The sequence below is a fragment of the Ranitomeya variabilis genome, chromosome 5, assembly GCF_051348905.1.
Source record: "Ranitomeya variabilis isolate aRanVar5 chromosome 5, aRanVar5.hap1, whole genome shotgun sequence".
In the NCBI taxonomy this organism is placed as follows: Eukaryota; Metazoa; Chordata; class Amphibia; order Anura; family Dendrobatidae; genus Ranitomeya; species Ranitomeya variabilis.
The window spans coordinates 286,232,228-286,246,455 of NC_135236.1; positions in this window are offsets into that span (position 1 = coordinate 286,232,228).

A 14,228-nucleotide genomic window follows, 5' to 3' on the forward strand; every position below is an offset into this window, starting at 1 on the left:
TAAGCTTTGGTTATGGACCAATTAGATCTAACTACACCTATTATTCCACAGACTAGACTAGGATTCTTAAAAAATAGCGATAGCAGGGACAAGGAATCTAATCCAGCTAGTGGAGAGGGATTGTATCAAGAATAACGTAATTACCTATATAGCAAAATAGCTGTCGGAAAGGTCTAGTAAATATGTACCCCCTGTTAATACAAGCAGTATATAAGGCGTTATTGAACTTAAATACTGTAACCAGCCATATACATATAAAAAGAAAAAATACAATAGGTACAATAGGTTTCCACAATGCAGTGACAAGAATCTATAATATTAAAAGGAAAGGGCCACTAGATGGCGTTGTTGGGCAGCAAACCTAAATAACTACTCCAAGAGCTGTCCACTAAGGGCGGGAAAAGGAGAGGACAGAACCAACGCAATCCAAAAGCTATTATTTCTCTGTCTCCCCTATTTTCCGGCCACCAAGCAGATTATAATAAATCTTCCTTCCCCTCTCCCTCCTCCACAAAGTCATCCGTCACACAAAAGGGGGGATAAAATTATGAGGGAAGGAACCAGAGCTGCAAAAAAAAAGTAAAAAGAAGAGAAGAAAGAAAAAAGAAAGAAACTTAAAATGAAAAGAAAAAGTTCAGTAGAAAATAAAAGTAACTCTGCCTATGCTCCCCAAAGGAAGTCCTTATTCCTCCTGCAGATTAAGTCCAATGAGCTTTCACTTAGGGTTGAAACAAGATCCTGGCTGAAATGATAGGACTTAGAGGCTGTCACGGGCGTCTAACAGGCCAGGAAGGGCTTAATAAGTCAGGAGAGCCCCCTATCCACTGGCACCTCAATATGTAAGGAACTGAACAAGACAGCTCCGCTCACCTCCGTCCTGTCCGGTGATACACTTCCAATGGCGCCCCCCCAATCAAGGCAGACTCCAGACACCGAAATCAGCCTCTGCACCAGAGGGCCAAATGTCCAGCCCCAATCTAAAGCGCAGTATGGCGGGAAGGCATCTTCACACCGCAACCGCGATGTCTTCCTGCCTTCGGCTTATACAGAGCCTCTCACCGCCTCTCCGCTCCGCAGGTGCCTCACTCCGTTCCAGCGATCACATCCAGGGCTCACCAGGACCAGCCGGTAGGTGCGACGATCAGGCGTAGCGTCTATGCGTCCTCCAACTCCCGTTCGTTCCCCTGTGAGACCGCAACTTCTCCACGCCTCTCCCAGTCGTTCTCCGGTCACATCTGAAGTCCGAATCCTCAGGAGCCGCGGATCTCGTTTCTCAGCCAGATATCTCAGGGGACTTTCTCGCCTGCACGTGTCACACTCTCAGGCCTCAGGTCAGGTCCCTTTCTCCAGGAAGAATAGTAGACGGCAGGGACTCCCGGGTACAATAATACACGTACCCCTATAATCCTCTTTGCATGGTAAACCACATCCAGTGCGATCCGCCAATATTAGAGGGCTGAAATCAAGGATGATTCCCGATTAAGTTTCTGGATGATAGGGAGCACTTCTAAAATGCGGCCATCTTAAATGGCTCCGCCCCCGGAAGACCTTGACTGTAATTTTATTCAAGAGTCGATAATCAATACACGGCCTCAAAGAGCCATCTTTTTTAGATACAAAGAAAAAAACGGCTCCTAAGGGAGATGAAGAAGGACGAATATGTCCCTTTTCCAGGGACTCCTTAATATATTCTCGCATAGCAGCATGTTCAGGTACAGATAGATTAAATAAACGACCCTTTGGAAATTTACTGCCCGGAATCAGATCTATGGTACAATCGCAATCTCTGTGAGGAGGTAGTGAACCAAGCTTAGGCTCCTCAAAAACATCACGATAATCAGATAAAAATTCCGGAATCTCAGAGGGAATAGATGACGAAATGGAAACCAAAGGTACGTCCCCATGAGCCCCCTGACATCCCCAGCTTAACACAGACATTGCTTTCCAGTCAAGGACTGGGTTATGAGATTGTAACCATGGTAATCCGAGCACCAAAACGTCATGTAGATTGTACAACACAAGGAAGCGAATCATCTCCTGATGGTCTGGATTCATACGCATAGTCACTTGTGTCCAGTATTGTGGTTTATTACTAGCCAATGGTGTAGAGTCAATACCCTTCAGAGGTATAGGAACTTCCAGAGGCTCTAGATCAAACCCACAGCGCCTGGCAAAGGACCAATCCATTAGACTCAAAGCGGCGCCAGAGTCGACATAGGCATCCGCGGTAATTGACGATAATGAACAAATCAAGGTCACAGACAGAATAAACTTAGACTGTAAAGTGCCAATTGAAATAGACTTATCAACCTTTTTTGTACGTTTAGAGCATGCTGATATAACATGAGTTGAATCACCACAATAGAAGCACAACCCATTTTTTCGCCTAAAATTCTGCCGTTCGCTTCTGGACAGAATTCTATTACATTGCATATTTTCTGGAGCCTTCTCAGAAGACACCGCCAAATGGTGCACAGGTTTGCGCTCCCGCAAACGCCGATCAATCTGAATAGCCATTGTCATGGACTCATTCAGACCTGTAGGTGCAGGGAACCCCACCATAACATCTTTAATGGCATCAGAGAGACCCTCTCTGAAATTCGCCACCAGGGCGCACTCATTCCACTGAGTAAGCACAGACCATTTACGAAATTTTTGGCAGTATATTTCAGCTTCATCTTGCCCTTGAGATAGGGCCATCAAGGCTTTTTCAGCCTGAATCTCTAAGTTAGGTTCCTCATAAAGCAACCCCAAAGCCAGAAAAAACGCATCCACATTGAGCAACGCAGGATCCCCGGGTGCCAATGCAAATGCCCAGTCTTGAGGGTCACCCCGCAGCAAGGAAATTACTATCCTAACCTGCTGTGCGGGATCTCCAGCGGAGCGAGATCTCAGGGAAAGAAATAATTTACAATTATTTTTGAAATTCAGGAAACGAGATCTATCCCCGGAGAAAAATTCTGGTATAGGAATTCTAGGTTCAGATATAGGAGCATGAATAACAAAATCCTGTAAATTTTGAACCTTCGTAGCAAGATTATTCAAACCTGTAGCCAAACTCTGAGGATCCATTTTAATCAGGTGAGATCAGAGCCATTCAAGGATTAGAAGGAGAGAGAGAGACAAAGGCTGCAATTAGAGCAGAAATGCAACTAAGTCAACTATAGAGCAAGCTCAGAGGAAAAAAAAAAAAAAAAAATCTGCAGACTTCTTTTTCTCTCCTTTCTTCTGCCAACGGTTTTAACACTGGGCCGGCCATACTGTCATGGTTCCCAATGGCAAGGGAACGTCAGAGAACATAAATAACAGAACAGCTCTTGGGTGATGGAATCTCGAGCTGACCGTGAGCTAAACCTACCCACATAACTAACAGTGGCCGGGTGGCGTACCTACGTTTTATCCCTAGACGCCTAGCGCCAGCCGGAGGACTAACTAACCCTAATAGAGGAAAAGACAGACCTGGCTTACCTCTAGGGAAATTCCCCCAAAAAGGAGACAGAAGCCCCCCACATATATTGACGGTGAGTTCAGAGGAAAAGACATACGCAGTATGAAGGTAGGTTCAGCAAAGCGAGGTCCGCTTACTAGATAGCAAGAAGATACAATAGGGAACTTCACGGTCAGCTGAAAACCCTATTAAAGTACCATTCCGAAATTACTTTAAGACTCATGTGTCAACTCATGACACCGTAGTGGCAATTTCGGCCCACAAGAGCTTCCAGCTACAGAAAAATAACATAACTGTGAACTGGAACAAAAATGCAAAACAAACTTAGGACTAAGAGTCCAACTTAGCTGATAGTAGTCTAGAAGCAGGAACATGCAACAGAAAGGCTCTGGTTACATTGATGGCCGGCACTAGAATAACTGAGCAGCAAGGCTAAATAGGATACACCCATATCCTGATGGAAACAGGTGAACAGAGAAAGTGAAGCACACAAGTCCAGTACCACCAGTGACCACCGGGGGAGCCCAAAAACCAAACTCACAACAGTACCCCCCCCTCAAGGAGGGGGCACCAAACCCTCACAAGAACCACCAGGGCGATCAGGACGAGCCCTATGAAAGGCACGGACCAAATCAGAGGCATGAACATCAGAGGCTGTCACCCAAGAATTATCCTCTTGACCGTAGCCCTTCCACTTGACCAGATACTGAAGTTTCCGTCTGGAAACACGGGAGTCCAAGATCTTCTCCACAACGTACTCCAATTCACCCTCAACCAACACCGGAGCGGGAGGCTCAACGGAAGGCACAACCGGTACCTCATACCTGCGCAATAATGACCGATGGAAGACATTATGGATAGAAAAAGATGCTGGGAGGTCCAATCGAAAGGACACGGGGTTAAGAATCTCCAAAATCTTATACGGGCCGATGAACCGAGGCTTAAACTTAGGAGAAGAAACCCTCATAGGGACAAAACGAGAAGACAACCACACCAAGTCCCCAACACGAAGACGAGGACCAACACGACGACGGCGGTTAGCAAAATGCCGAGTCTTCTCCTGGGACAACTCCAAATTGTCCACCACCTGTCCCCAAATCCGATGCAACCTATCCACCACAGTATCCACTCCAGGACAATCCGAAGACTCCACCTGACCGGAAGAAAAACGAGGATGAAACCCCGAATTGCAAAAGAAAGGAGAAACCAAAGTGGCAGAACTAGCCCGATTATTGAGGGCAAACTCCGCCAACGGCAAAAAGGCAACCCAGTCATCCTGATCCGCAGACACAAAACACCTCAAATAAGTCTCCAAGGTCTGATTAGTTCGCTCAGTCTGGCCATTAGTCTGAGGATGGAACGCAGACGAAAAAGACAAATCAATGCCCATCCTAGCACAGAACGCCCGCCAAAATCTAGACACGAACTGGGTCCCCCTGTCAGAAACGATATTCTCCGGAATACCATGCAAACGAACAACATTTTGAAAAAACAGAGGAACCAACTCGGATGAGGAAGGCAACTTAGGCAAGGGCACCAAATGAACCATCTTTGAAAAACGGTCACACACCACCCAGATGACAGACATTTTCTGAGAAACAGGGAGATCAGAAATAAAATCCATAGAGATGTGAGTCCAAGGTCTCTTCGGAATAGGCAAAGATAACAACAATCCGCTAGCCCGAGAACAACAAGGTTTGGCCCGAGCACAAACATCACAAGACTGCACAAAAACTCGTACATCTCGAGACAGGGAAGGCCACCAGAAGGACCTAGCCACCAAATCCCTGGTACCAAAGATCCCGGGATGACCTGCCAACACAGAAGAATGAACCTCCGAGATGACTCTACTGGTCCAATCATCAGGAACAAACAGTCTACCAGGCGGGCAACGATCAGGTCTATCCGCCTGAAACTCCTGCAAAGCCCGTCGCAGGTCTGGGGAAACAGCAGATAATATCACCCCATCCTTAAGGATACCTGTAGGTTCAGAATCACCAGGGGAATCAGGCTCAAAACTCCTAGAAAGGGCATCCGCCTTCACATTTTTAGAACCTGGTAAGTATGAGACCACAAAATTAAACCGAGAGAAAAACAACGACCAGCGCGCCTGTCTAGGATTCAGGCGCCTGGCAGACTCAAGATAAATCAAATTCTTGTGATCGGTCAATACCACCACCTGATGTCTAGCCCCCTCAAGCCAATGACGCCACTCCTCAAAAGCCCACTTCATAGCCAAAAGCTCCCGATTACCAATATCATAATTTCGCTCGGCGGGCGAAAATTTTCGAGAAAAGAACGCACAAGGTCTCATCACGGAGCAGTCGGAACTTTTCTGCGACAAGACCGCCCCAGCTCCGATCTCGGAAGCATCGACCTCAACCTGAAAAGGAAGAGTAACATCAGGCTGACGCAACACAGGGGCGGAAGAAAAGCGGCGCTTAAGCTCCCGAAAGGCCTCCACAGCAGCAGGGGACCAATCAGCAACATCAGCACCCTTTTTGGTCAAATCAGTCAAAGGTTTAGCAACATCAGAAAAACCAGTTATAAATCGACGATAAAAATTAGCAAAGCCCAAAAATTTCTGAAGGCTCTTAAGAGAAGAAGGTTGCGTCCAATCACAAATAGCCCGAACCTTGACAGGATCCATCTCAATGGAAGAGGGGGAAAAAATGTACCCCAAAAAAGAAATCTTTTGAACCCCAAAAATACACTTAGAACCCTTCACACACAAGGAATTAGCCCGCAAAACCTGAAAAACCCTCCTGACCTGTTGGACATGAGAATCCCAGTCATCCGAAAAAATCAAAATATCATCCAGATACACGATCATAAATTTATCCAAATATTCACGGAAAATGTCATGCATAAAGGACTGAAAGACTGAAGGGGCATTTGAAAGACCAAAAGGCATTACTAAATACTCAAAATGGCCCTCGGGCGTATTAAATGCGGTTTTCCACTCATCCCCCTGCTTAATTCGCACCAAATTATACGCCCCACGGAGATCAATCTTAGAGAACCACTTAGCCCCTTTTATTCGAGCAAACAAATCAGTCAGCAGTGGCAGAGGATACTGATATTTGACTGTAATTTTATTCAAGAGTCGATAATCAATACACGGCCTCAAAGAGCCATCTTTTTTAGATACAAAGAAAAAAACGGCTCCTAAGGGAGATGAAGAAGGACGAATATGTCCCTTTTCCAGGGACTCCTTAATATATTCTCGCATAGCAGCATGTTCAGGTACAGATAGATTAAATAAACGACCCTTTGGAAATTTACTGCCCGGAATCAGATCTATGGTACAATCGCAATCTCTGTGAGGAGGTAGTGAACCAAGCTTAGGCTCCTCAAAAACATCACGATAATCAGATAAAAATTCCGGAATCTCAGAGGGAATAGATGACGAAATGGAAACCAAAGGTACGTCCCCATGAGCCCCCTGACATCCCCAGCTTAACACAGACATTGCTTTCCAGTCAAGGACTGGGTTATGAGATTGTAACCATGGTAATCCGAGCACCAAAACGTCATGTAGATTGTACAACACAAGGAAGCGAATCATCTCCTGATGGTCTGGATTCATACGCATAGTCACTTGTGTCCAGTATTGTGGTTTATTACTAGCCAATGGTGTAGAGTCAATACCCTTCAGAGGTATAGGAACTTCCAGAGGCTCTAGATCAAACCCACAGCGCCTGGCAAAGGACCAATCCATTAGACTCAAAGCGGCGCCAGAGTCGACATAGGCATCCGCGGTAATTGACGATAATGAACAAATCAAGGTCACAGACAGAATAAACTTAGACTGTAAAGTGCCAATTGAAATAGACTTATCAACCTTTTTTGTACGTTTAGAGCATGCTGATATAACATGAGTTGAATCACCACAATAGAAGCACAACCCATTTTTTCGCCTAAAATTCTGCCGTTCGCTTCTGGACAGAATTCTATTACATTGCATATTTTCTGGAGCCTTCTCAGAAGACACCGCCAAATGGTGCACAGGTTTGCGCTCCCGCAAACGCCGATCAATCTGAATAGCCATTGTCATGGACTCATTCAGACCTGTAGGTGCAGGGAACCCCACCATAACATCTTTAATGGCATCAGAGAGACCCTCTCTGAAATTCGCCACCAGGGCGCACTCATTCCACTGAGTAAGCACAGACCATTTACGAAATTTTTGGCAGTATATTTCAGCTTCATCTTGCCCTTGAGATAGGGCCATCAAGGCTTTTTCAGCCTGAATCTCTAAGTTAGGTTCCTCATAAAGCAACCCCAAAGCCAGAAAAAACGCATCCACATTGAGCAACGCAGGATCCCCGGGTGCCAATGCAAATGCCCAGTCTTGAGGGTCACCCCGCAGCAAGGAAATTACTATCCTAACCTGCTGTGCGGGATCTCCAGCGGAGCGAGATCTCAGGGAAAGAAATAATTTACAATTATTTTTGAAATTCAGGAAACGAGATCTATCCCCGGAGAAAAATTCTGGTATAGGAATTCTAGGTTCAGATATAGGAGCATGAATAACAAAATCCTGTAAATTTTGAACCTTCGTAGCAAGATTATTCAAACCTGTAGCCAAACTCTGAGGATCCATTTTAATCAGGTGAGATCAGAGCCATTCAAGGATTAGAAGGAGAGAGAGAGACAAAGGCTGCAATTAGAGCAGAAATGCAACTAAGTCAACTATAGAGCAAGCTCAGAGGAAAAAAAAAAAAAAAAAATCTGCAGACTTCTTTTTCTCTCCTTTCTTCTGCCAACGGTTTTAACACTGGGCCGGCCATACTGTCATGGTTCCCAATGGCAAGGGAACGTCAGAGAACATAAATAACAGAACAGCTCTTGGGTGATGGAATCTCGAGCTGACCGTGAGCTAAACCTACCCACACAACTAACAGTGGCCGGGTGGCGTACCTACGTTTTATCCCTAGACGCCTAGCGCCAGCCGGAGGACTAACTAACCCTAATAGAGGAAAAGACAGACCTGGCTTACCTCTAGGGAAATTCCCCCAAAAAGGAGACAGAAGCCCCCCACATATATTGACGGTGAGTTCAGAGGAAAAGACATACGCAGTATGAAGGTAGGTTCAGCAAAGCGAGGTCCGCTTACTAGATAGCAAGAAGATACAATAGGGAACTTCACGGTCAGCTGAAAACCCTATTAAAGTACCATCCCGAAATTACTTTAAGACTCATGTGTCAACTCATGACACCGTAGTGGCAATTTCGGCCCACAAGAGCTTCCAGCTACAGAAAAATAACATAACTGTGAACTGGAACAAAAATGCAAAACAAACTTAGGACTAAGAGTCCAACTTAGCTGATAGTAGTCTAGAAGCAGGAACATGCAACAGAAAGGCTCTGGTTACATTGATGGCCGGCACTAGAATAACTGAGCAGCAAGGCTAAATAGGATACACCCATATCCTGATGGAAACAGGTGAACAGAGAAAGTGAAGCACACAAGTCCAGTACCACCAGTGACCACCGGGGGAGCCCAAAAACCAAACTCACAACACCTAGCGCACGTGGTACAAGCTGACACGTATGAGACCACGTCCTGTCGGATCTTGGGCCACCAAAACCGACGTGACACCAACTCCAAGGTACCTCTAACCCCTGGGTGGCCAGCCAGGACAGCATCATGATGCTCCGCCAAAACCTTTAGGCGAAGATGAAGCGGTACAAAAGATTTGTTGATGGGAAGCTCAGATGGTACCTCCTCCTGAGCCTCGGCAATCTCAGCCTCAACCTCGGTAGTGAGAGACGAAACCACAACACCCTTTTGGAGGATGGGTACTGGATCCTCCCGAGGTTCACCCCCCGAAAAAAAAAACCTGGACAGAGCATCCGCCTTAGTGTTTTTAGACCCCGGTCTGTAAGTGACAACAAAATTGAACCGCGTGAAAAACAATGCCCAGCGAGCCTGCCTGGGGGACAGACGCTTGGCTGACTCCAAATACAGCAGATTCTTATGATCGGTAATAACAGTTACCTTATGTACCGACCCCTCCAAGAAGTGTCGCCATTCCTCAAAGGCCAACTTGATTGCCAACAACTCCCTGTTGCCGATATCGTAGTTACGTTCGGCGGACGACAGTTTCTTGGAGAAATAGGCGCACGGACGCAAACCACTCAAAGATGAGCCTTGAGATAGTACCGCCCCCACACCAACCTCAGACGCATCGACTTCCACAACAAAGGGTTTTGATACGTCTGGCTGCACAGGAATGGGGGCTGAACAAAACTGTTCTTAAGAAATTCAAATGCGCGCACAGCAGCCTCAGGCCAAACGGAGAAATTGGTACCCTTTTTAGTCATGTCAGTTAGCGGTTTAGCAATGATGGAAAAATCCTTGATAAATTTCCTATAGTAGTTAGAAAACCCAAGGAACCGCTGAAGTGCTTTCAGGTTATCAGGACATTGCCAATGCAGCACCGCTTGCACCTTAGCGGCGTCCATTTTAAAACCAGAAGCAGACACAATATAACCCAAGAAAGGCAACCCTTGAACAGAAAATACACATTTCTCAAGTTTAGCATACAGCTTATTCTCTCTGAGAAGCTGTAACACCTGCCTGACATGATCTAAATGAGCATCACGGTCGCAAGAATATATGAGGATGTCATCTAGGTACACGATAACGAATTTCCCCAAAACATGCGAGAACACATCATTGATGAAATGTTGGAACACTGCAGGTGCGTTAGTTAACCCAAAAGGCATCACCAAATTTTTCAAAATGACCGTCAGGGGTATTAAAAGCCGTCTTCCACTCATCACCTTGACGGACTCTTATGAGGTTGTACGCCCCCCTGAGGTCAAGCTTGGTAAACCACTTAGCACCCGCCACCTGGTTGAACAAATCTGGTATCAGTGGCATCGGGTATGGATCACGAACCGTAATCTGGTTCAACTCCCTGAAATCCAAACACGGGCGTAATCCGCCATCATTCTTCTTCACGAAGAAGAACCCTGCTGCCACCGGCGAGGATGACGGCCTGATGTGCCCTTTGCTCAAGCTTTCAGCAATATAATCTTTTAACGCTTGTCTCTCCGGACCGGAGATGTTAAACATCCTTACTTTAGGCAACTTGGCCCCTGGTTTAAACCTGATAGAACAGTCATAGGGACGATGTGGCGGCAACTCTGAGCAACCTTTTTCAGAGAACACATCCACAAAATCCAGAAGTGACTCCGGAACGCTTGAAGTCACCGCAGCCACACATGTAGCCAGGCAATTCTGGCAGAACTCGCTCCACTGAATTATGTCCTGAGTTTTCCAGTCAATTACCGGGTTGTGCATGGACAACCAAGGAAAACCCAAAACCACCTGAGCAGGAAGATTCCTGAGCACCTTACATGTAACCCGCTCGGAATGTAGAACCCCAATGTGGAGTTTCACCTCAGCATGACACTCGCATAGCACTCGTCTGTTTTTTCGGTCCGGAAATCAGACCTTTTTTTTTTGTCACAAATGGGTATGAGCCCATCAGTTTTTGAGACCACCATGACGTTGGTAGATGGGCAGACATGAACTGGCCCAATTATGTGCAAAGCGTCTAATTTTTTTCCCTAATATTCAGAAGCCGTATTGCTATTCATATTTCATACAGTTCACATTGACATGCTTTAGCACAATAGAGTACAACTGTTTTTGTTTATTGTATATGGAGACAGCTGCTCCTAGTATGCACCTATTCACACTAGCTTGGATGTGCCAGTCAGTCTTTTGTTATTTGCTTCCAGACAAACATCATCGCAGTAGTGGCATACTCAGAGAGAGGCTCCCAGCTAATTAGCAATGGAAGAAGTCCTTTAGATACTCTCCTGGGTTTAGAAACAGTCTCAGGTTTTTTTTTTACAGTCTACATTCCAGGAATAGACAACATGGCTGCTGACTGTATCAGTAGAGCATGGCTATGAGCAGGAGAGTTTCATCCTGAGATCCAATCCAAGACATTTTATGTCAACATTGGGGCACCTCGAACTTTGATCTGTTCTTCCAGGTTTAATCACAGAGTTCTTCCATATGTGTCCACGACCCACTTTCTCTTGTTATTGTCTCTGACACTCTGGTGACCCATTGATCTCATACCAGTCTCTTTACATTTTTCCACCTCTCCCTTTCCTATCTAAGCTTCTCTCCTAGTTCACGGAGAGTTACACATACCCCCTGATCCATATTACCAGATATTATGGTGCCCTCCAGCCTCGATATGGTCTTCCAGACAATGAAGAAAGCAAGAAAACCCTAATCTTGCATAAATTATTGCGCATGGAAAACCCTTCTTTTTTTTTGAGGGTGCAGTTTCATTAGTCTCCTCCCACTGTCTTCAGTCGGATCTATAGCCTGGTTTGGCTCATGAACGGTTTTAGGTGCACAGATAAACCTTCTGCATTCTATTTCAGAGGTCACTGGCTTTCGATTCTCATGTCAAGAAGTTTCTCCTAAGGGCTCCTTATCAATATGCTTTGCCCTTTGGGGCCTTAACTTGGTGCTAGACCCTCTACAGGCTTCTCTATCGAAGCCTGGAATGTAGCCTTCCTCTTTGCAATCATTTCCATTAGAGGGGCCTCTGAGATGTTGCTGTCTCGTGTCAATCCTTTTCTCAAACAAGGACACTTGCATCTGGTACCTTCCTATTTTCTCAAAGAGATTTTCTCTTTTTTTCCTTTAATATCGAGGTTAGCCTTTTTTTTTCTTTGCTTCTCTCTATCCAAACCTAAGGGATTAAACTTCCAGAGCTGGACTTTCCCAGTCCACTGTTTGTTATTCCATCCACACATTTTTATATTCTTTACAGAGTACTTTTTTTTCATCCGCAAATGTGGACCTTGGCATATAGGTTTGGTAGCCAGCTATGGTTCAGCCTGCTTTCTTATGACTTGCTCCTCTATTTGTTATATACATTTAATATCCACCCAAGAGGACTTTTTTTAGGACATTCTATAGTTCTTGTGTCTCCAAATAAAGAGACAGAGAAAAGGATATTTTTATTACTCACCATTTTATCTTTTTCTCGTAGCCTTCAATTGCTCTCTGAATTGATGGCCCTGATGGAATGCTTATGTTCCTTGCTCCATTGCTATCTATTCTTTTTCCTATGTTGTCCTGTTGGTTGATCTAGCTTCACCTACTGCTTGTCACTACCCAATTTTATTCCAGTGTCAGTACGTGGGTGTAGCCTGCATGAGAAGAGACATCTTTTTGTTTGTTATTAGTGGCAGCAGGCAACACCAGTGGTTTCTGTGTCCCTTGTCTAGGGCTATAATAAAGACATTTATGTTGAGTACTAAAAATCTTCTCTTTCAGTTATGTAAACCAAACCTTAATGAGTAATCTCCAAGAAATTTTAGAGCAATATTACTCTGATTTCAGAGTGATTTCGAAAAGAAGTAGGTTCTTTCTCTTCAACAAAGAATGTAGAAATAAAAAAAAATGCTTGGCTTGCAAATAGTTTTATTATATAGTGATTAAGAAACAGTGAAATAAACATTGTATATATTAAAATTCCAATTGATTTCTTGAATGAGCCCTTTCAAAACTTTATTTGCATCACTTTAAAATCTGACTGAACTAGCTATTTAAGTGAAAGGGTGAAGAAAACAGCTATGGATCAAGCCTCAGCAGAGCCAAAAAATGGCACTGTGGCCTTTCAGTTGCTTGTAAAATATTGTATTTCACCTGCAAAACTATTGACCATTACAATCAACCACATCGTTTTCTAGATAAACAGCCATTGGCCAAGGTGGATGACCGGACTTTCAGCAACTGCACATCTGGATTCACCAAAGTGCTACTGCTCCATTCACACACAGTGGTGCTCAGTTGCAGGAGTCTTTTAATTGCTGCTTACACAGTCAATTAATTTTGCACAGAATTGGCTGTTTTTCCACAAAACTACACATTAGAATCCGCAACCAATCTTGACATTGAAATCAAAAGGCTACAGAAAAAATGGGTTATTACTCCTCAAAAAAAACTATTTGTGAACATATCCTTATGTGTTTTATAACCTGTAAGTGTGATGCTGAGTCACCTCTCACGGACAAGCCGTGAGACGGGATAGTCAAGGAGTTCAAGGTCAAAAGCCAGAAAGGTATGTCATAAACAGAAGGAGGAGACAAAGGCGTAGTCGGGTAACATTTCGAGGTCAGAATACCAGGTGGTTAGTGAATCAGTGGAGAATGCGGTTAAACAGACGGCTGGTCAGAACGAGGTCCAAGGTCAGGCAACCAAAGATCAGCAAGCAGAACACAAGGCACAGAGAGACAAACCACACAACAGCTGAATGTACGTCTGGCAGAGGTCTATGAGTAATAGCCCAGTTAAGTAGCCTGGCAATCACATGGGACAATGAACACTTGGAAACAGCCAGAGGCTCCCAATCTCAGATTGGACAGCCAAGCTGTCAATCAATACACCGTCAGCTCAGCATGCCCCTGCACCAGACTGGATGACTGAACTGTCAATCAAAGTACTGACAGCTTCAGCACACCCCGGTACCAGATTGGACAGCAGAGCTCTTAGTAACTGCATCCCAGGCACACTGAGGGGTGGACCCTTGACAGTAAGTAGGTCATGTTAATAATTACATTCTGAAAAAGAGATAAACTATAGTTTAAATTTAAATCACAACATAAACACATTGTGGGCTAGTTTATTGGACAGTAATTCAATAACCATGCAAGTGCTGCTAAGAAATGGCAGTTTGTGTCTAGGCGAGATAAACACAAGATAGAATGTCACTACCCTTATCTCTGCCTG